Source organism: Olea europaea, chromosome 3, assembly GCF_002742605.1.
Source record: "Olea europaea var. sylvestris chromosome 3, O_europaea_v1, whole genome shotgun sequence".
Taxonomy (NCBI): domain Eukaryota; kingdom Viridiplantae; phylum Streptophyta; class Magnoliopsida; order Lamiales; family Oleaceae; genus Olea; species Olea europaea.
In genome coordinates, this window is record NC_036239.1 from 3,941,450 (window position 1) to 3,967,060 (window position 25,611).

At 34.2% G+C, this 25,611-nt stretch overlaps 1 pseudogene; it reads right to left on the reverse strand.

Moving 5' to 3' along the window:
* Positions 1-8,463, reverse strand: part of LOC111377176 — a 20,604-nt pseudogene extending 12,141 nt beyond the window's left edge.
* Between the last annotated feature and the right edge of the window lie 17,148 nt (positions 8,464-25,611).

Sequence of the window (25,611 nt, forward strand, 5' to 3'; positions counted from 1 at the left end):
GTTGCCACCCCCCCCCCCCCCCCCAAAAAAAAAAAAAAAAAGGCTAGCATCTATAAATTAAGGGGCTTAGTTGAGTTCAGGGAAGGGGACAGAAACAGAAACAAGAAACAAGCATTAGCAACTGCTTTCGTCTGTGTTTCGAAGGTACTCCACAAATCTCTAGACTGGAAAACATGTTTTTAAGTCACTGCCTCGCCTTCACTGCACTTCAGCATTTGAATTCAAAAATGAAGCTCAATCCAAAGAAAGGATAATAAAGTTCTTTCCTACAAGAATTTTCATTCTTATTGAGCATAAAGCAAATATAGTAACAAAGTAGCTGCTGACCTGATGCACTTCACATAGCTATAGTTCCATGCTATCACATAGTTATAGTTCCATGCTAACTTCAATGGGTGCTCTTGTAATAGGATTTTAGGAGTTTAAGAATAGATACGAAAAGAAACCTCAGTTTAGCGAGCCAGTCAGAGAGGTACCAATTGCATTGAGAAAAATGACTTCCTTTTGTGATGATTGACGGTATGCTTTCATAGTTAATCGATTATGCCAGTGGAGAGTTCTATGAGCAGACTATCTGTGAAATACATGGTGGTTTAGGATATTTTGGTCAAGGCAAGAATTTAGCCTTGGTGGAAGAACAATTTTATTCATCTAAAATGGTATGAGATGTTGAGAAGCTAGTGAAATGTTGTCGAATTTGTCAATGCTTAATATGCCAAAGGAAATTCACAAAATATTGGTTTGAAAAACTCACTTCCTATTGCTACTTTGCCTATTGACTTCATTAATTCAGAATTTGTAGTTTTTGATCAGTTATCTAAGATGGCTCACTCCATTCCTCGTTCTGCACGAGGCTGATTTATTTCTTGGGGAAGTGGTGCAATACTATAGCAGACTTTCAGTATTCTTTGTGGAGGAAGTTAGAAACAAGATTGTAGTTACTTGTGATCCACAAACTAATGGTCAAACAAAAGTGGTGGTAGGATATTGGTCATTGTTAATATGTCTAGTTGAAGGTCATTTTAAGGCCTGCAACTCGATTTTACTTCATGATGAATTTGCTTATAATAACCCAGTGAGCTGAACAATGAAGAAAAATCCTTTTGAATCTCTGTTTGGTCATATACCTCAACATGTGTAGGGATACTGTTCTGTTACTGCCAAAACTCTCTAAGATAAAGACTGCACTCTGTGAGGAAAATTTGGACGCACATGGGATTTACGAGATATTGTGGTTGAAATAATTCTTGGTCATTTAAGACAGACATTAGAACGATCATATAGTTGTGCAGTGATATTAAGTCATCAAACAATATTGCTCAAAACATTTTGATAAGATGGGAGCAAAGCTAAAGCACACATTCACTCATGAGATAAGTAGGCCTAGAAACCCTAATCTCGATTGTATGTCTTTTCCCAAAAAAAAAAAATTAAAAATTGCTCAAAACCTAGTTCGATATGAACTTGCAAAGCATGCAAATGCACATTAACTTTCAACAAAAAGAATATAGAAGGTAAATCAATTTGTACACCTTATGTTTCAAGATGTGGAACAAGTCTTTGATGTACTGTCTAAGCCTACCAAGTCAGTGGCAGCAGGAAAGATAATATCTAGTCACCAGCTTGAGGGAGATTTTTTACTGATCCCTTAGAATCTGATTCATTTTGGAATTGATGGAAATTAATATCATTTGTTCAAATATTGCACATATTATTTAACGAGATTCCTATCCTTGGTAATTCCCTTTATCCATAAATCAGTTCCGTTTGATGTGTAGAATTTTCTAGTGATAGTTTCCAGATTTACGTCAAGTTTACCAATTATTGATGAATGTGCCCTTTATGAATATTGTAATTCTTTTCATAGAATAAGCCCCTATCGGGTGAAAATTAAAATCAAGATTTTAATCCAAATCAAAGTCAACAATTAATTTTAACTACACATTTCATGAAATCCATAACTTTTCAACCACACATTTCATCAACTTCTATCAAAATTTACTAAAAATCTTATTTTAGTCTCTACCAAACGGGGCTAAATGAATAAGTTCCTATTCAAGTGCACAAACCAGGTTTAACAATAAATAATGTAAATAAAAGGACAAATAATAACTCCTAAAATAAGCAAGATAAATAATTACTAATGAGTGTATAAAAAGTGTCAATGAACATACACTATTGTGTCTCGTATAAAGTCAACAAAATGATGAGAAAACCATACCTTTCAAATATGTTAGAAGAATTCACATCACAATCATAGTTAAGAAATATGTCTACCAAGATCTGTGAATCAACACACAGCTTCTCAAGAAACCGAAGCACTATCAACTTTTGCTGATAATTTGGTTGAGCAACATTTTCCAATACTCTGAGGACAATCATGGGGAAAAACACTCCAATCTCTGCTTTCAGTCCAGCTCTAAATCTTGACAGTAGACTAATAAATATCGAGCAGGAAAGCTGGAAAACAATCATGAGGGTTGAAGCACTGTTCTTCAATAGAGACAGACACAAGTACTGCTTAATGGCTCCTAAAAATCTGTTCACGCAAGCAAACCAGACAAATAGTGAATAACAATGATGGAACTAGAGCTGTGTATTAGAAAAAGGATATATATGGCAAAAGAAAGTGTGGACTATTCATATTTTCACATAAAAGGGGTGTCTTTGGATATTGAAGACAAAGGAATGATGAAATCTGCAAAAGATGAAACATGAAATAGGGTAGCTAAGAATGGATTATGCAGCCAAGATCAATGGTACAGACCAATATAATGGAGTTTTATCGGGTGAAACAACAATGGTGAGTCTATTGCATCTCTACATGAGTCAAAGAAATTGAGCTAATTCAAAAGTAATGCAGCACCTTAAACAAAAATAGCCAGCAACAATAAACTCAGGATTAACAAGTGTCTAAGATTTGAACTTCCCCACTAGTTCAGGTTCCACAAAAATGTTGTATGGATAATGATAACATAGTTAAAGTCTTTAAGAGAAGGAGAAAATAATTGGACATAAGCATGAGAAGAGGAGATAAATGTTATTAAGCCCTTGTTTGAGCCACATTATTTTCATAAGAATGCATTTTTTAATAGTGTAAAGATGGGAAAAGTGTGGTTAAAAAATAAGGAAAAATTTTGAATTTACGTGTAATTTTTTTATTGAAGAATGTGAATTGTCTAAGAATGTATTTTTTTCAAAGAATGTGGGTCAAACGGGGCTTAAAATGGATATAGATATGTTAAATTATTGCAAAAGATCAAAGCTTTAAAGTCAGCTTCTGCTTCAAACCTTCTACCAGACATGTAACATCTATTTTAAATTAGCTTATCACGACATACAAGGACTGACTAGCACAATTCTTGAATGGCTAAAAACTTTCATAATATGATTTTCTTTTCTTTTCTATGATAAGGTGATTAATGTTTTAGAAGCACAATAATGCATGTCTTTTTAATAATATGGCATAAATCGCTTTTCCGCTACTTATAAAGTGCAAAACATAAAATGTTGGTTCTTTCCAATTCTGATGTGATCCAAGGGGGGCAAAATTTTACTATTCTTGTGAGACTTTTATTTTAGTTAGGATTCTTATTTTTTGGTAATTTCTATATTCTTAGGAGCTCTATTTTGCCTAGAATTCTTAATTTTGGTAACTTTTATATTTTTAGAGTTTTATTCCTTTTCAAACTACTTTCAAGGTTTTCTTATAAGTAGGTTATTTATTTTCCATTGTATTAGGAAAACCATGGATTATTAATAAAAAAATAGAGATTTCTCTCTCAAGGCTTGAAGCTTCAAAATTATTGTTCTGGATGAGACAAACCGAACTTATCAAGAATTAATATTCTTGTGGCGTACAAAAAAAAGGGGATTGTGATTTTATAATTCTTTGTAATCCAAAGATTGGCATGTCCATGTGACTGTGCTGGTTGTTTGGTTCATAATTATTGGGTCAGATCCACAAAATCGGGTGAGATTCATCATGTTGCGTAGTCAATAGGTCCTTCACAGCGCCGTTCTTATTGGGTTGCTTGGTTCCAATATAGTGGGTTGAGTTCAAAACCTTGTTTTTTGCTTTCTTGGGGTCCAGTTCAATATCCTGTGGGTTCCATAGTGTTCATCGCTACGCAAATTCGCTTCATTTGGTATCAGAGCTAAGGCACCAAAATCAAGGTTATATCCTTTTCTTTTTGTTTCGTCGAGTATTTGTTTTTGTTTTTCCGAGTTATTTTGGTGTTCTTCGTGTTTTTTATCCAGAAAAATCCCAAAAAAATTAAATTTAAAAGTTGTTTTTGAATTCAATTTGCGTCCAAATCAATTTCCATTTGTTGTGTCAATGTTATAGTTAAATTCTCTATATCAAGAGTCTAAAAAAAAAAATATTGTTCATCCGTATCATCTACTGTTCAGGGATATTTTTTAAAAAAAATTTATCAAAAAAAAAAAAGATTTGCTGACTATTCCTTTAAATCAAATTCTATTTTGGTCGGGTCAAATTCCAATTCAAGAACCACTTTCTTGAATTTATAAAAGTTTTAATCAAAGTTGTCCAGTTCAAATTCTTTTTGAGTCCCTAAGTCAAACAACCCAATTAGAAAAAATGTATGGAAGGTTGTTTTGGCAGTTGGAGAGATTGCTGGAGGATATGGGGGATAGGATGGAGAGGATTGAAGGGCGATGTAGAAATTTGGTTGGAAACAGTGTTAATTGGAGATTGGGACATGAAAGGATGACAATTCCACAATTTAAGGATAGGAACGATCTCGAGGCATACTTGGCATGGGAAGAACGGGTAGAATTAGTGTTTGATTGCCATAATTACTCCGAGGAGACAAAATTAAAGTTAGCCGTGAACACGTTTGTGGATTATGCAATTACTTGGGGGAATCAATTGACAAAATCTAAGTGGAGGAACGGAGAGAGGCGTATTGAAACTTGGGATGAATTGAGGACTATAATGAGGAAGCGATATGCGCCTAATTACTTTTATAAGCGGGATCGGCGTGAGCGGGAATCTAGAGAGGAGCCTAGAAGATATAGCGAAGTTAGGTATTCAAGGGAAGAGAAAACATCGTTTGTGAAGCATGTTGATCATACATCCAGCAGGAGGACTGGGTTGGATTATAAGCTTGAACTCTCAGAGATTCGTGACCTCATTAACTCTTAAAAAACTCACATGGAAGAACAAAAGGGTAAGGGAGAAAATTGTGAAGTGGTTAGTTGTGAGGTAAAAGGAGAAAGACGACAAGAGAGTGAAAATCCAAAAGAGGAAGTGGATCTGCATAAAGAAAATGAAAAAGAGTCTTCGAAAGGGAAGGAAGAGTTGGAAGTGAGTTTAATTGAAAGGAAGCCTGAAGTTGAGGAGGTCGTGGTGAAAATTAACAATTCCCTCTCTAGTTTGGTTAATTATGTTTTGCAGGTTGTCGAAAACTTGATTCCAGAACACAATCCTATTGGAATACCACCCGATCCAGGAATTGAGCTTCAATTGAATTTCTCTTGTTTGCCAGAAATTGACCTTGTGATTCCCGAGGAGACAAAGGAGTTTCAAAGGCATTGAAAAGATTTCATATGCAAAGGGCTGAGTGAAGAAGATGATCGAAAAGGCAACATTGGTACAATTGGAAGTGATATTGTTACAAGTGCATGGGCCAAGTAAAGCAAGGAGAATGCATGGATATTCATCATATAGAGTTGCTATTGGAACATTCCAAACTTGCAAGATCGAGCACTTTAAGGCGAGCACACTTTGATCTGGGTGAAGGTGATTGGGTTTACAATCGAAGGCGGTTCATAAGAAGTCCAAATTGCGTCCGAGAGGAGACGGACCATTTCATGTTCTTGCATTGATTGGAGATAAGAGCTCTAACTTCGGTCTGGATTTAAGGTCAAATCATTTCAAAGAGAGAGGGGATGATGTGATCCAAGGGGGGCAAAATTTTCGTATTCTTGTGAGACTTTTATTTTAGTTAGGATTCTTAATTTTTGGTAATTTCTATATTCTTAGGAATTCTATTTTGTCTAGAATTCTCAATTTTGTTAACTTTTATATTTTTAGAGTTTTATTCCTTTTCAAATTACTTTCTAGGTTTTCTTATAAATAGGTTATTTATTTTCATTGTATTAGGAAAACCGTGGATTATTAATGAAAAATAGAGATTTCTCTCTCGAGGCTTGAAGCTTCAAAATTATTGTTCTAGATGGGACAAACTGAACTTATCAAGAATTAATATTCTTGTGGCTTTCAAAAAAAAGGGGGTTGTGGTTTTATAATTATTTGTAATCAAAAGATCGGCATGTCCATGTGACTGTGTTGGTTCTTTGGTTCGTAATTATTGGGACTGATCCACAAAATCGGGTGAGATTCATCGTGTTGCGTAATCAAGAGGTCCTTCGCAGCGCCGTTCTTGTTGCGTTGCTTGGTTCCAATATTGTAAGTTGAGTCCAAAACCTTATTTTTGGCTTTCTTGAGATCCGATTCAATATCCTATGGGTTCCGTAGTGTTCATTGCTACGCAGGTTCGTATCAAATTCCATGATAGTTTAGATAATTCATTAGTTTTACATAGCGCGAGGCAAGATATAAACTCATTTCTTTTAAAAATATGAATGCCACGGTCACTAACATGTTTATATGGTCTTAGATGAATATAGTTTAGAAGCATGGTAATGAATTTCTTATTAGTTATATGCTACAGAACACTTTTCTGAAAGATAAAAGAATGTATACAATGAAAATATTACACATCATTTTTTCAACAGTATCTACAGTGAATGAGCATTATGGGCTTATCCATTTTTATATGCTATACAGCAACTAAAGCAAGCAAATCTGGCAGGATTTACTACATTTCTATTGTGTCCCAAGTAGCTGTGCTAGTGTTAATTCATCATTCAAACATCCATGGAAAATTCATTATGAAATACACAAATTGGTAAAAATACGATTTACACAAGCTAGCGTCCTAACGTAATGTAGCACGTTCAAGCAGAATAAAGTTAACAATATATGCTAGTATCAGTCAATCAAATACCTTGCACTAGTCCTAAATATCTCCCCTGCATTCTCCAACAAAATCTTGAGTAACTCCAACGCCACAATTTTCCCCTTCATCGCCTGAGGGTCTGCCACTGCATCTTTTGGTGGAGTCTTCATTGAAAGCTTACACAATGCTCGGAAAACCAAAAAAGCATCCCTTCTTAACTTGTTATCGATCTGAACCTCCAGATCATCGTCCCTCTCCATCTCCCTCTCCCTCTCCCTCTCCCCCTCACCATCAACCAGCTCCCCTTTCCTTCCTTCCAAAGCCGTTTTGTACATACTAATCTCCCAGTACTTTGCATCCAACATATCCTTATCCATAGAGTCCAACAAATCTGCAGGGTTTGTGCCTTCCACAGTTGATGTCTTTGTGTCAAAAGCCCCGTCATGAGACCCAATTCCAGACCCCACAATTGGTGTGGTTGGATTAAAAACCCCATCAATGTCCTGCACTACCTTAGTAATAAAACCCTGCACAAACATGGTCATGGAGCCATCCACATCCGCCTTCTCTACTGGCTCCATCAGCTCTGCCACAACAATTGGCTGCAATGGCACAGTTGAGCAATCCGCCTCCATTCTCCGAAATACAATAACCAGCATCTGAATCAATGACGCCTTGGCAGTAGTCTGATTTACCACATTTTTACTGTTCAAGTAAATATCATAACACGTCCTGACCACCTGCAACAGACAATCCCCATGGATTCGTAAGGAGACTGATGTCACCGCTGACAAAAGCGTCTTGATCACCAACAACTCAACAGATTCATCACCCAGATCGTGACATTTGCAGACGGATTCAATCAATCTAGACAATAATTTTGCATCAGGGCCATCATTGGGGTCAGCTTCGCCACGAAGGTAGCCGTGGGCAATTAATTTCTGTACAGCATCAATGGTAGGCTCGGCAACTTTAAGGTAATTGGACGAGAGGGCATTAATTAAGGGGCTTAAGAAGAAGTCAGAATCCAAGAGTGGGAGTTCTAGTAGAACCCCATGGTGGGACGATGCGGTTTCTGCATCTGATTGGGCAGATGGGGAAGCGGGGGAGGCGGGGGAAGTGGGAGAGGAGAGTAGGGGGGTTGGGTTAGCTGAAGTTAGGCGTTCAACAACGTACTTACACTCAGTGGCGAGCTTGGAGTGCTTGCGCCAGGACGCATTCTTGATGATCTTCTCGAGGGCCGGGACTAGAACGAGGTTCAAGCGGGAATCAGCTTCCGAAGAAGCCATCCCGGAATTCGATGGTATTTTAGATCTGAGATGAGAGCTGTATTTTAATAATTTGGATGCGACGGAGATGGTGGCCGCCTGGTGGAATAGATGGTGGCAGATATGGTAGCGAAGACGGGTGCGCTGGTGACGGAGACTCTGGCGGATCTAGTTTGGAAAGCGGATAAATGAGAGCAGGAAGCTGCTTTTGAAGTGCAGCATATGTGGATTTGATAACAGCCCATGGCCCAATTTTTTCTTCAAAATACAATTTTTAATAGTGATTTGATATCATTTTAACAACATAATTTTCAATAAATTAATATTACACGTAAATTCAAATTTTTTTTTTATTTATGAACTATACTTTGGCCATTATAATACTATTTTGAAATACATTTTTTAAAATAAAAAAAGGGGCTCAAACAACCCTGCAATCTAAAGTTTTAAAATTAAATATTTGATTAGTCATTGAACTTTGATAAATGACACGAGTTACTCACTGATCTTTAAAACTTATCACACTAGCCATTCAACTTTACTCTATCCTACTTCATTGGCCACCAGATGAAAACCATCAACAAAGTTGCTTATATGGTTAACGATATAATGACATGGCACGTTAAATTGGTAATAAGTAGCCATGTAAGCAATGTCAAACACGACTTTACAATTTAATTGCATAACACGTTTTTCTTTCCATTCATTTCATTACTCTTTCCCCCTCACGTTTTGCAAATAGAACAAAAATTCTAAGGCGAAACCTAGTGAATCCGACAATCTTTGTCACGTGCCACGTGTTTTATGCAACGTGGTTTAACCACAAGTGTACGGTGTCAAGTTTTGTAATATAGTATTGAAATAACAAGTGTCGAACCCACAGGGATTGTAATTTAAATTTCACTAAGTATTATAATTGTGCAATTTCTACTTTATTTAGACAAATGTATGATTGAATGGATTTAATGTTTTATGAGTGAATAAATTAAACTAATGTAACGTGAATTGGATGCGACAAAATTGGAGAATGCAAATTTATCGAATGAAAAGGCCTAAGGATTGATTTCACCTAACTTTCAATTATGATTCAACGAATTCAAATTATTCCAATTAATTTTCTCATATTTAAAAGCAAGAATCATAATGTATTTCTAACCCCCTCTCTCGAGCACCGATTAGAAATTAACCCTAGATCCCAATTCCAATATCTCTGCTCAAAATTGAAAATCAAGAATTTAATAAAAGTCCGATTCTTTTATGGAGTAAGCTTCACAGATTTATACTTTCTCTCGAAATCTATAAATTCTATGTTGTATCACTCTTATGATCATGCCTAAATTCCCATTCTCTCGAGTGCCGGAATTGACTAGCATCAAATCATCCAATTGTTGATCAGGCAATTGAAAGTATTAAAATCATGATACAATTAAATATATGTGGGAAAATCAAGGAAATAATTATAAAATCATCAAACCATAATCTTGATTCGGTTACATCAAACCCCTAGATAAATTGTTTAATTCATGGTGCAATAAATGAAAATCATACAAATTATAATAAACAACATAAGAAAAATGATAGAAAAAACTAGTCTTTTTGGTAGATCTTCAATCTTCTTCCTTGATATTGTTCCTCCTTCCTTTTGATATCTTCAATTTTTGCATCCTTCAAATTGTGTGATTGAATTCTTCAATCTTGCCCCCCTCCATCCTTCTTGAAAATAGGGTTTTTCAAATGGTATTTATAATATCTTGAAGTTATTGGATGAATTAGGGTTGAGTTGGGCCAAAAAAAGATTTCAAAAATATAAAATCTTGTTTTTCCGCACAGGCGGTGCCTTGGGCACCGCGTTCACTATTTAGTTTCAACATCTTGGGTGTTGCGGCGCCCACTTTGGGTGGAAAATGTAGTTTTCAGCTCCTTCAATATTTTTGTCAAAACTTCTTCGTCCGATGTCTGATTGAGGTCATTCAAGATGCGTTGGAAAGGTAACTCAAAGGGCTATAATTTTTCTTCAAACATCATTTTCCAATTCAATCGTTTACTATGTCAGAAATAGGTCTCAATATGAGACTGAAATTCTAGAGCTTAACTTTTCTATTGAAAATTGATTTGTGATCACATTTTGCCTAAATTTGATCCCTTTGACATCTTTCCTCATCCAATTGACTCCTAACACTCTCGGCTCTTGATGGCAAGGTTCGATACAAGTTTGGATTATTTACATTTTAGTCCCCGAACTTTGAATCTTTTACAATTTGTCTCATTCTCTCCAATTTTGCCAACTTTTGCTTAATTCCTCCAATTTCATCAATCTACATCACAATATCAAAACACATATTAAAACATTCTAAAACACTCTCAAAAGTAGTAAAATAACAAATTAGGTGGCATAAATATCATGAGTGTAGAGCACTCATCATCACGCTAGGAGTTCAACCCGCCTACCATCGCCAGAACTAAAGGAAGAAGACGCTACTAAGTTTTCGATCGTAGATTTCGTTTCTCCATTTAATCAAGTGGATGCCAAAAGGCATGGCAAAGAGCTTAGAAATTCCTTTTATGAAAATCCTTATTTTGAGCATGACAAGCCCTATCTATTGTTGTCTGGCATATCCATACGTCAAATTTTAGCTTATCTACTTTATCTAATTTTATTAATGAAGTTCCTCGATGCAAATCTGTCTCCAGAATTTGGGTTTTTTCATATTTAACAATTCCGTTAACAATTACCATCTATGGCAAGATTGCTTAAAATTTTTCTGAAAATTGGATTATCTATTTGATAACAGGATATCAATTTTAGTTAGAGATAAACCAATGGATTATATTGTGTTTAATGAACTATGTGGATTCTGAAATCATTTAGAATGACAGTAAAGAACAAGGCATTTGTCATAGCTATGGGAAGCCTGAACACTATTTGTCGGATTGCCCATCAAAGCAACGATGTCCAGAATGTGGGTTGACGTTCTTGAAATGTATGGAGGTGGAGAAGAAAACTAAAAATATAGGGTGCTTTATCTTGTGTTGTAATAGAGATTGGTGCAGAAGCATAATGAAATTTTTATAATAAGAATTAAGTAATAAATAAAACGATATTTGAACAATCATATATATATTGAATAATAATTGATTGTTGTTGAAATGTGTATAATACTCCTGTATTTATAGGCAAATTATCTCCTATTCTTAGTAGTATTAGAAAATTGAAATAAGGAAACTAGAAAACTAATAAAATTCTAATCTAATTAAAACTTCTATAAAGAAGCTATAATTCTAATAAAATATAAAAGTCCTATTACAAGATACCTAAATAGAAAATAAACTTCTAAAGAGATAAAACATATTGCGATGTACTATATCAATTTCCTCCACTTGAAGGAAGACTTGTCCTCGAGTTTTGTGTTTGCAAGGAAAATTCATCTAAAGGAAAGTATTCGTAGATTTCGACAACATTAAAAGTATTGGAAATGTTCATATTCGCTGGAAGATCAACTTTAGAAGCATTATCGTCTATCTTTTGAAGAATGCGAAAATGACCAATCTTCTTATCTTTAAGCTTATTATAAGTACCAACAGGAAAATGATTTTTTTCGAGATGGACCATCATTAAACCACCTTCTTTGAATAGCTTAAGGTGCCTACGTTGGTCGGCAGCAGCCTTGTAACAAATATTAGCATCTTCTAGATTTGGTTTTACCTCATGATGAATTCTTTAAATACGTTTAGCAAACTCTTCTGCATTAGAATTTACATTAGGAAGTCGAATCAAATCTACCATATGCCTTGGAACATTAGTGTAAACAACTTCAAAATGAGTATTCTTAGTGGATCAATTAGGCATACTATTAAAAGCAAACTCAATTTGTGGAAGGACAGCAGCCCACTGTTTTAGTTTATCTCCACTAACTACTCAAATCATATTGCCAAGAATTCAATTAGCCACTTCTGTTTGATCATTTGTCTACGGATGACTTATGCTACAAAACTTCAAAGAAGTGTCAAATATTTTTCACAATGTACTCCAAAAGCGAATTAGAAACTTTACATCTCTATCAGAAGTTATAGAACGAGGAATGCCATGTAGGCGAACGATCTCATGAAAAAATAAATTAGCCACGTAAGAAGTATCTGCAGTTTTCTTACAAGAAATGAAGTGAGCTATTTTTGAAAATCGATTAATTACTACCAAAACAAAATTAACTCCCCGTTGAGTTCGTGGGAGACCGAGAACAAATTCCATTGTAAGATCTTGCCGTATTATATCTGGAACAGGCAAAGGGGTATAAAGGCCAATATTTTGAGTTTGTCCCTTAGCTTTCTGACATATTGGGCAACGTTGAACAAAACGACCAACGTCTCTTTTGAGCTGGGGCTAATAAAATCTCTCTTCAACCATGCTGATTGTCTGCTATTGAAAAGTGGGAAAAACTATTACCTTCATATGGAATTAGTTGGCAAAAGTGCACATAATCTGCTGAAAAAGCTACCAGTTAATATGATACATGTTACCAGTTAATACTGTATACTAAAAATATAAGCAAAATGTACAAGAAAAACCCACGTTCCAGTCATCAGCTTCCTAGTGTACTGGTTTCGCGTCTCAATGTAGCTCTGGCCGTGTTTGCAGCTCTTCTGGTGCGTGCCCTGGTTGCTTTGAGCTTCGATCTTTCAGCTTCATCCATATCTTGTAAGCTATCAACCATTTCTTCGAAGTCAACTTCAACGGTCGGCACATTTCTTGCTGCTTCATGATCACGATTAGTTATCATGATTGCTAGACCGAGTGTAACACAATCCATTGCAAATTCTTGAGTAACCGAGGGTGTAGGCATGAAGTGGAACGAATTGTCCGGTGTGTTGCTGAACATGCACCCTTTCCTCTAATGGTAACCATCTTACCCTACACATGGAAATGAATTCCAAAAACATTCTTACAATCGGACATCAAAGCCATCACATTTATTAATCAACCACAATGTTAGCAATGAACACAATATCTATCCACCCATTCACTACACCGTAATTTTTGACCGCCTCTCCGAACTCAGCTGCAGAGCTAAATATCTATCCTACCTCAAACTATGGATTACTCATATTGGACACGGCACAAAATTCAAGAAATCGATATGCACACTCGTCATCTAATGAACACACTGACAATAACCCCTCTTTCAAGGGATATTCGAAGTCATCTACTTTCATGTCGTTATCCAATTGTCGTTCACTGTCCAACCCCATTTTGATACCATTGGTCAGATTTTTATTATATAATGAGTCATCTTCATCTTCCAAATCGTTCTCAGAATCAACATGAAATCATAACCAACTAAAAAATTCTACTTACAAAGCTAAGAAAAGATTATTATCAACACAGCAACTGATGCAAATGCTTACATACTGCAGTGAAAATGCTTAACATTATTTTAATTCAAAATGTTACGGAATTATGAATAAAAGCAAGAGAGAAATGGGGGTCTTAAATATCTTAAATGTGACATAAAGAAACTCAGCATTCTGGCAGCTTCAACATCTCGCATATGATTTAAAAAATTACAAAACCATAAACAAAATGAAAATTTTACTATAACAATGCCACAGGGAATATTACACGCCAATCAGTTTCGCCTAGTTCCTGAGCCCTATCTCTAATTTTTATCAGAAATTTCAGCTTCATAACAAATCATAAGTTAATATATGTTTTTCGTCACTTCCACTACCGGAATAGAGAAGATCTCGACGAATAAAATTAGGAGTCAATTACCCAAATAGTCATTGAACTTTGCAAAGAATTTCCACGAGGTCATTAAACTTTAAAAATCACCCAATTCATCATTAAACTTTGCAAAATGTTTCTACGGGGCCACTAAACTTTAAAAATTATCCCATTCATCACTGAACTTTGCAAAAGATTTTCACATGGTCACTGAACCTTTTGCAAAGTTCAGTGATAAATTATGTGATTTTTAAAATTTAGTAACCTCACGGAAATCTTTTGCAAAGTTCAATGATGAATTTGATGATTTTTAAAGTTCAATGACTCCGTGAAAATCTTTTACAAAGTTCAATGACTATTTGGGTGATTTTCTCCATAAAATTAGTGTAAGAAATTGTTGTTGACTTACCTTCAAGAGGTCCCTTCATGGACAAACCTCACTCGGTCCAACTGATTCGAAAAAAATCCTTCAATTGTATGCAAAATTCTTCGATTAGGGGATTAGCCTCAATTTTCGGGGATTTCGTTCCAATTGTAAATAGGAGGGGAGAGACCGAGAGAGTAATGAAATGAAAGGAAAGGAAAAGCATGTTATACAATTAAATTGTAAAGTCGTGTTTGGCATTGCTTATATGGTGTTGACACCGCTACTTATTACCAATTTAACGTGCCACGTCATTATATCGTCAACCACATAAGCAAGGTTATTGACAGTTTTCATCCGATGGCCAATGGAGTTGGACGGAGTAAAGTTGATTGGCCAGTGAAATAAGTTTCAAAGATCAGTGAGTAAACCATGAAATGTATCAAAATTCAGTGGTTAATCAAACATTTAACTCGTAAAATTTCTCCGTAAGCATGCCTATACATAACTTACAAATTAAAAATTTATGTGACATCTTTAAGACATTACATGATGCTATCTATGTCGGATAACAAACCGTTATATTTGGATATATATTGTGAAAAGAAAATGCAACAATTATGAATATCGTTGTTCCATGTAGGAATTAATAGGAAATTTCTTTAAAGCCCTAAAAAGTACAAAATGCACAAAAGAAGAAAAGGTGAGGTTAAATGAATATTTTTAATTCGTAGAAAATCTGACCATTGATTGAAAAAGTGTTTTTAAAATCAATGTATAAAATCATTCAATTCACGTGATGTCAAATTTGATGTACATGTATCATGATTGTTATATATATGTTTTTGTGTGCGTGTGCGCTTCTAACATACTCAATGACACCTTAGTCAAACATCAATCGGAAAACAAAATAGATCCCAATTCACTCCCATCTATCTAACACTTCTAAAAATTTCACGTTTAGCAACAAATATTTTTATTGTGAAAAGTCCTTTTTTTGGAGAAATCTTTCATTTGCAATTTCTATTACTGGGAGCAACCTCGAAACAAAAGCTCCAAATTTGAAGTGGGTCATAATTGGAATTTGAAAAAAGTCCCAAATAATTACGCAGCAAATCCCACAAAAATATACTCAGTTATTTTTGAAGAAATTGAGAAGTAAATCTCAATTGTTGGCTATGATATAAGGAAATTTTAATGATTGAAACAAACGAAAATTCACAATGTCACTAGCAAAAGAATAAAAGAAGAGAGAGAAATTTGTAACGGATGAACGGGTATTGTTTTTAGTTTACCAAGTACGATGAGATAGATCATAAAGAATATAATCATAAGAGTAAGTTATTCGTTCCAAGTACAAACACTGTGTGTGTCTATTTACTAATAGTTTCCAAGACGATGAATAGCTTAAAATCATTGCTAATTTTAATCAATTACCTGTTGTTGAAAGCAAATAATGAGTGAAATACAACTGTAGACGAGTCTTTAAAGCGAGCTCGAGCCTCGTAACAAATGTTCACTATCGCGTTCAAGCCTCCTTTGCACTGGAATGTGGTGGAGGAGCTTTGACATATTTCTGGATCCAAATATCTTGTGCATGGCTACAAAATAAGCTGCACCTTGATCTTGATCAAAGTAAGGTGCAAATATGCACACAGGTAGAGCCGGACTTGAGAGGCCTGACTCTTGAGGTAGTCAAAAAAAATTATGCTACATTTTTTTTTAAAGCCACTTCTTAACAACCTAAATTAAATTACTCATAAGCCCAAAATAAAAGTCTCAGAAGCCCTACATATTCTTAGTCCTTTACCAAACCAATTAAAATCTCACAGGTCATCCACAATTTTTTAAATCAATTGAACTTTTCCCAGTCCTCCATTACATATTTTGAATTAAAATTGAGGGTTTTAGATCTTGGGTTTCCATTGGTTTTCCTTATTCTCAATCTCTCATCAATCTTCAGTTCACCAAATTTTTTTCACTTTTTGGATATACAAGTGAAATCGGCAAGTAATAATCCTCTTTCTTTGATTGCATATAATTATAATATTCTATGAATCTGTGCACTGTCTCTCTGTCTCTAACCGACTGTATATGTGTATGTATAAATTAATTGTAATTCATATATGTAATTGATTATTAGTTAATTATGTTATTGTCTTATTGACTTATGATTTATGAATTTGCCATTGGTTTATGAGGGATTAAGATTAGTTTACAGTAGCTTTTGATTCTTTGATTGTGGACAGTAGCCTGCCTTTGGTTTATGAATTATGACTTATAACGGATTCATGAATATGGTATTACCAATTGGTTTATTTGTTGATTTTAAGTTAACATATTCCGTTTTATAAAACTCTTAGGCTATATTTGATTGCACCCCAATTTCATGAAAAATGGAAATCAAATTCTATCTTTTCAATTTTTTGTTATTTGATTGGCAAAATTTTCCCTAAAATTCGAATTCCACATTTTTTGCTACCTAAGCTAATTTCCATGTTTTCCTTGAATTCCAATTCTCACCATTTTGGTGAGAATTCTAATTCTCAATTACTGTAGCGCTTTTTTATTTTTTTCGATTTTTTTTATTTTTTATTTTTGGTTGGCAATAAAAACAAATTCTAAAAATTATTGTAAAAAAATATTTCCCTTTAAATAACAATTTTCATGTAAAACAAAGCCAAACGAAGATCAAAAGATAGATGATTTCATCTCCAATACCAGTAAAATCATCCATTTAATTGACAATTTTCATGTAAAACAAAGTCAAACGGAGATCAAAAAACACTTTTATTTCAATATTTTCCACATGGAAAATTATCCCAACAAACACAATAATTTACAATTCTCGGGAAAATAATTTCTAAACAATTCAATTCCATGAAATTCGTTTTCAATTCAATTCAATTCCATCTTTGCAATCAAACGGACCCTTATTGATTAAAAAAAAAACTGATTACTTGCTATGATTTTGGTACTTAAATTCTAAAGCTCGTCATAAGTACTCATGCGAAACATAGGTATGGCCCTTCACCTAGGCACACACTTCTTCCTCAAGAACTTGCATGCTCCACATGGCCCACTACTATCTCCGTGGCAACCTTCGGCACCACCGCAGCCCCTCCTCCAACACTGACGTTATCACAAGAGACTTTTGCACTCATCTTTTTTCTTGAAAATTGGAATAAATCCTATTTTTTGTTATCGGGAAGGGTTTTTAAACACAAAATGAAGTCTTAAAAGCCACGCAGTAAAGCAAACCCTATTAGCTTCTTCCATGAAGCAAACATGCAATAAGCCTATCATTCTTCATCTCATAAGTTTAGTGCGCAAAACTCATGTTTTCGCTGTAATACAAATCACAAGCTACCGCACAGAATTACATGCATGTACATAGACATTAATATGTAAATGTCTAAGACAAAAAAGAAAAATGAATTCTTGAATGTCTATATTTAGCCCCTATTTGGATATCATTTTTTAAAACTCATTCTCAAACCCGCATTTTATGGATACTACAACTTTTATCAGTTTTTCAATCATATGTTTCACCAAATTTTATTAAAATATACTAAAGTCTAATTTTTTTTATACAAATCTAACAAGGGCTTAGTGTTCCAGAATGCTTTAACTTGTGTAAAGAGCAGAAAATCCTAAGCCCCTAATTGGTTTAGTTAAAACTCACATTTTTAGTAGATTTTGATAAGATTGATGAAGCATATGCCCTTGTTCAATAACTATTAAAGAGTTTTATGGGGAAATAAGTTTTGTAATAGTGATTTTTTTGAAAATGTGTGGTTAAAAGTAGGAAAAAGTTTAGTTAATTAACTGATAACAAATCAACGGAGAAAATTTTGAATTTCATGGGACGAAACTTGTGATTCTATTGCGTGGATTCGAGAAGACCGTTGAAATGTAACATTGCATCATTTTTTCTTTATTTTAAGGTTCACAAAACAAGAAAAAATTTGACATTTATGTTTAGGTTTCACCAAATATGTGAATGACCTTGTTCCTTACTTCTTCACGATCATATTTTAGTGTGTTTTATATATAGGTTCAATGCATGATATATTTTATTTGTTCACCAAACCTATTATGTCATATAGTGTATGTAAATATTAGAGAATCAAATCAAACCGAAGGTCTGTGTATTCACAGTTTCCTTGAATCGAATTCGCCGTCTCACCGGAGTGCAAGAGGTTTTGATCGGTGTTCGATTCCAAGGATACAATCGATTGTCGGTTCACGCTACACTACGTTATCCGCCTGCGAACTAGCTGTGATATACTCTATCTCACAAAGAAATTATAAGCACAAGGAACAACTTGAAAGTGAGAAAAAGAATATTGTTGTTTAGAGGAAGAAGCTTGCATTTCACTTGTAATTTTCCAACCTAGAAAGACTCCTTTTATACCAATGGAAGAAAAGCTAGCTCATTAATCAAGGAGTTAAACCGTTAAACCATTTATTGATAAAGGAGTTAAAAACATGAAGGGACTTGAATTACTTATATTACAACATATGAAGAGACTTTTATTCAATATTTTTCATTACTTCTATTCAATATTTTTCATTCAATTCTAACATATAGTTGCTTAGAGTTAGATTTGGCTAAGGAACTATTTAGGTGTTTGTTAGGAGTGCCTAAATTAAAATTTAAGACTTAATATGTAGATAGAATATGGGAAATGAGTTGCGCGTCCATAGAAAGTGAGGATAAAAGTGTGTTCATCTGCTTAAATTATAATTCATGCACTAAAAAATTACATACAATATAACAATTATTTTATACTAAAAGATAAGAAATCAGTCTTTATACGAAGACAATAAATTACTTTGAAAATACTCATAATGTTAACCTTACAAGTAATTGAAAAGCATACAAGATTATTCGTGATATGACTTTCTACATTCTTGGAGTATTCACTAACTAATTGGTGTGCCATGCTACATGCCACAGTTACTTAACATAGGCTAAGTATTGATGCTCATTTAACTTTTTTAAGTTCTCAATTTTAGTTTAGGAGAGAACTGACGTAGCACGAAATAAGGAATTCAAACGAAAATTTTAAGAACACAAATTTGGAATCCATCAAAGAATGAAAAATAAACTCAAGATGTTTTATTATTCATGAACTGCCTAAAAACGAAGAAGTAACCCATTATTTATAAAGATTTACATGAAAATCTAGTTTAAAAGCACTAAAATTGAAAAGATTTTGAAATAAACTAAATGATAAAAATAACACTAAAACTTAAAAAGCAATTTTTGAGTCCTAAACGAACTCAAATGACTAAAATCTATCATATATCACGTTCTCTTTTCGAAAATGTATTATAGGTCTAAATTGGAGTTCGAATACCAAATCTGCAATTTAATGTCTTTTGGTCTTTCCCTTTTCGGTCCAACTGTTCTTCAATCCACTCGTTCTGTTAACAATGAATTTATAAATTTCATATAGAACTACGAATACGTATTTTTTGACATTTTTAATATACTATTATCTAAATTGGTGCATCGTAATGGATAATTTATGGTGTCAAAGTTCGCTATGTTCAAACATGTAATTCGATCTGTCCAAAGTTCAATTAATAAGTCTTCAAAATTCAAGACTGGTTTGCTTAATAAGTTTCCATCTTGCAGGGACGTATTAAAGTTGAAATTCCATATCAGTTAGATATTTTAATTTGGATCTCATAGCCCAATAATAATAAGTGTAGAACAATGCACAAGTAATTACAAACTTGACAAGGCCTCATAGTCCTAAACCTATAAAAGAAGCTCCTCAACCATTCACCAGAGAAAACCATAGATGATACTTTACTGAGGGAATTGGATTCAATTTGCGCTTAATACTAAACCGTTGCACCAATTTAATCTCGAGAATAAGTTATGATCTACTCTTGCAATAAAAGATTCTTTGAAAATAATTTCTTTTTTTTTTTAATTATTTTGCAGCAGGATCACATTGTTATCGTTGCAGAGAAAAGAAAAAGAAAGGTCATTCCCGTCTGATACCATATTACAAATAGTTAATTATAATGTATTTACAACACTTAGAAAGCTAAGTTTTAAATCATACATTTTAAGCTTTACCAAATATACATTGAAAACAACATTCAAATATACAGTAAGAGTTTGGACAATTATTCCAAGTAGAAAGGTAATGTGATGTAGTATAAGATGATTAACACTCCAAAACTTGTTCATTCAATTGAATTTATTCTATTTATTTTATGGTTCAATTATGTTAGAGTATTATTGGTTAGTTTATGGTGTCGTCCCTGGGTTCTTTTTTTTTGTGTTAAGTTGTGAAGTCTAATTATTGTCTATGAGCAGAGTCCCTACTTGTGGGGTAGGAAGCCCCCATCCCGGGAGGGTGCGGTGGACAAAAAATTCATTAAAAAATTAAAGAGGTTAGAGAAAATTTGGTTTACGAGTTTTCTCTTGTAAACTTCTTTTCGTCATGGTGCTTTACAACAATAGTGCAACGACAAAATCTCACATTAAAGTGAGCCTGTATAAATTTTGTGCGTTCTTAGATATCTATTTCCATACTGTGATTTTATTGTTATCGGTGGTATTAAATTAAAGTTTCTAATTATCAATACTTTGTTCATAAAATTCATAGAAAATAGTATTCTCAAAATTCTTCAACCTATTCTCAGAATTTTGCAAAATCAATGAATTTGAGTTCATGTGTTGACTGCTTTTTTCTCGTTTCCCCGCTTTTCATCACATAGGGAGATTTATTTATTAAATTGTGGAATAAGTTTTGAGTGCCAAGAATGAATAATACTAAAGGGTATAAGTGCAAATTACTTCAATGGCGGCATTAACTATATTATTCCCTTCTTGACCAAATTGAAAGGGAGGAGAAAAGAAAAATGATAAAACTAAAAAAAATAAATGTAAAATAATGGAATGAGTTAAGGGAAGGAAAAAGAGACAGTTTGGCATTCAAACCACAATGACAAAGCAAAGCAACCATTACTTTCACTTCGCAAGGACTTGACTCGAAACTGAAGGTGGAGTTGATGGCATCCACACAATTGTTTTTTGTATTACATTGCAGCGACGAATTCAGCATTCTCCTTCGCTACTTCTCCTGTTTATGTCGCTCGTGATTACGCATGTTCAAGTAATTCAACATGTTTAATTGATCTTCATAGTCGAATTTACAGTAAAATATTATTTTTTGACTTATTTTTTATTTTAATTGGCTTTTGCACTTACATTGCGCGCCTTCTGTATACAATAAAATATATTCTAATTTATACCTCTTATATAATTGTTGACACACTAAAAGTGCAGCCCAAACCAAATAGCCCAAAGAGTGAAGCCCAATTGAGGAGTCCAGGATAAAGGTCCAAACAAGATTATTGAGGAATGCGATGGAATCCCACAAACACGGTAACATCATCACCCAAACTTGCAAGACGCCCAGAATCTAAGCGAATGGAGTACCTTACGGTCGCCCAAAGCGATGACCCCGTTCTCGCCCAAACTTTCGAATCGCCCAAGATCTTAACAGGCATAAAACATTATGGTTATCTAGAATAGCAGTTGTTGAAGCAGTTATTGAGTGATCTTATCACATTCCACGATTCAAGGAGCCCAGTTGAAGGCGGTTGAACGACAAAGAGTAATGACAACAGTTAGAGACGGCAGTTCCACGACAAGTTAGCTACCATAAAGAAAGTGGGTAGTTATACAGCAATCAAATAGTTTCCAAGCGGTTTGCCACTAAGAAATAATCAAGGGAATATAAAAGGAAGAGAAGACATAGAGAAAAATACCCCGAATCAAACACTTTCAAATAGAGAATATGTAATTTTAATTTTTTAGCTTAGATTTAAACACTTCTTTTAGTACTCGTGTGCTTGCGCCCCTTGGAGGCACTCTGTTTATTTCCAATTGTAAATCGTCACCAATAAAACAGCCCTTTTTGAGACTTCGCCTCAAGAGGTTTGTTCCTTACACAATCGTCTGATCCCTTTTTAATTATTAGCGACTACCTGCGCGAAACAATAATGGAAATGAAAAAGATACTTAATAAAATTATGTTATTATACAAAATTGACGATTTGAACTTATTTGCTAAACATATTAAAGATAATACTACATATTTATGTCCATATATATGCATGTGCATATACACATTGACATCTTTAATCATATCTTATTGACTTTTGTTAATTTATTGAAGACCTATTGTTGCAGGAAAAGAAATATATGTTAATATTTATTTTCAATCATGTTAAGAATCAAGAATCACCAAATAATAAATTAATAAAACGAATTCATACCTGCGGAAGTCATTGTTGATATGAATAGTAGTTGTAATAGTAGTCAAGATCTCCCCCTCCTTGCTCCTCACAAAATATTGGCTATCAATGGGGCAAGCAATAATAATAATGGAGAGGAGAGGGGATCTAGCCTTTATATAGGAAATAATTGAGCCGTCCCATTATGACTAGAATTCTAATTAAATTTATTTCCGGCCCACATAAAATTATCACATCATATTAATTACAACCCGTAAGATGTAAAAAACCCAATTGATCATTAAATAAATTTGGCTCAAACACAAATATCATTATTAGTCATACATCTAACCTGTAAAATAAATAATCAAATATGAAGCCCATATTAGAAATATTCCAACATTCTCCCACTTGGGCAAACATTTGATTGTTATAACAAAGTTTTAACACCGGGTCAGACTACATAGATGGCCTCAATAGTATAGCTCCAATGATGACACCTTACATAACATGATCCGGTTCAACAAGAATATTAACACCAAACATGGAAGTCATTACACCAATTAAGCGATGTAAGACCATTGCAAAGCTACAAATATCAACATCTTTATCAACATGGATCCCCATCCTCCAACCAATGTGGTAGTATGTGGTATGACCTTAGCACCAAATGTGATAAAAAACTGTGTTAATTCATATCGGTCCTCATAATGTTTTGGATCAAAATGAAGTCACTTGTATCTAAAAGAGACTCATCTTATGTCTTTATATGTCATATTTCGATATCACAATAATATTATAATAAAAAGATATAAGTCAAATGCATATTCAAAATAGTTCATGGATAGGGGAAAAATATTTTATTATCGGAAGGGACTGTACCCGAAAATATATGGGTTGCCTACGTACCCCGTAAAGGGATCAAACTCAAAACGTAGTTCTTTACATAAATAACTCTCACTAACCAAAAACATCAAATGTTTCCACAATATCCATATTAATAACATGTATCTTAAAGACTTTTGGAGCGAGTCCCTTAATCAAAGGGTCTGCAATCATTGCCTCTGTATTGATATGCTCTATTTTCGTCTGCCCTTCCTTGACTCTGTTTCTAACCACCAAATATTTGATGTTAATATGTTCTGACCCACCAGAACATTTATTATTCTTTGAAAAGAATACTGCCGCACTGTTATCACAATAGATGGTGATTGGTCTTGAGATGGAATCAATAACTTTCAAGTCAGAGATGAAATTTCTTAACTAAACGGCTTGGACTGTAGCCTCATAACATGTCACAAATTCAGCTTGCATAGTAGAAGATGCCACTAGAGTCTATTTAGCGCTTTTTCAAGAAATGACACGACCAGCTAATGTAAAAATATAACCTGAGGTTGATTTCAAATCATCTTGACATCCAGCAAAATCAGAATCTGAGTATCCTACCACCTCAAGATGATTTGTACGCTGGAATGTAAGCATCTAACTTTCAGTTTTCTTCGAATATCTCATAACTTTCTTAGCTGCTTTCCAATGCTCTTGTCCTGGATTAGACTAAAATCTGCTAAGGACACTAACTGCATAGGCTATATTCGGCCTATTACAAACTTGAGCATACATTAAGCTCCCCACAGCACTAGCATATGTGATCATCTTCATAGACACCATTTTCAGCTCATTCCTTGCACATTGAGTTTTGTTAAACTTATCTCCTTTTATGATAGGTACATCATCAGGTGCACAGTTCTACATATTAAACCTTTCTAGAACATGTCATAAATAAGCTTTCTGAGAGAGTCCCAATAAGCCACGATTTCTATCACGATGTATTTCAATGCCAAGTACATAGGAAGCTTCTCCAAGATCTTTCATTCAAAATTAGCAGACAACATTTTCTTTGTCTCATGAAGCAACCGTAAGTTACTGCTGACAAGCAGAACGTCATCAACATACAGTACAAGAAAAATAAAATTTCTCCCACTAGTTTTGAGATAAATACATTGGTCAATAGCATTTTCAATAAAACCAAGAGAAGTCACAACCTCGTTAAATTTTAGATACCATTGTTGAAATGCTTGCTTGAGACCATATAAAGACTTGTTTAACTTACACACCAAGTTTTCTTTTCCTTTCACAACAAAACCTTCAGGTTGTTTCATATAAACCATTTCAGAAAGATCTTCATTCAAAAATGCTGTCTTAACATCCATTTGATGAAGCTTCAAATTGTAGTGTGCCACAAGAGCCATGATAATTCGAATTTTTTTTTGATGAAATAGGGGAGAAGGTTTCAATATAATCAATGCCCTCTCGTTGAGTGAAACCTTTCGCAACCAATCTTACTTTCTTTCATTCAACATTTCCTTTTGAATCTAATTTACTTTTGAAAATCCACTTGCTATCTACAGCTTTAGCATCTGGAGGAAATTCAACAAGATCCCAAACTTTATTCCTTTCCATGAAATTCATTTCATCTTTCATGGCAGTTATCCATTTATCTGCCTCAGTACTTGTCAATGTTTGGTTATAAGTTACAGGATCAACAATATGCCCAATATTAAAATCGCTCTCCAATAAATATGTAATATAATCACTGGGCAATGCAGATCTTCTTTCCCTTTGTGATTTCATAACTTGTGGCTTAGAAACTGATTCAATCATTGTTTGAGGAATTGGAGGTTCCTCCTGGTTCCTCGGTTCTTCATTAACAACTTAAATTGGTTGAGAACCAACTCTTTTTTGTATAACAGGAACTGGAACAACAACTTGATTAGGTTCAACAAGAATTTCTCTCAATGTAGAACTCCTACTATCTCCAAAATTGTTCTCCAAAAACTTAGCAGTAATGGACTCCACAATTCTAGTGCTACGATTTGGATGGTAAAACTTATATCCCTTAGATCTATCCGGATACCCAATAAAGTAGCCACGAGTTAATTTAGGATCTAATTTCTTTTCAAATGGATTATAAATCATAACCTCAGCTGAACATCCCCAAAC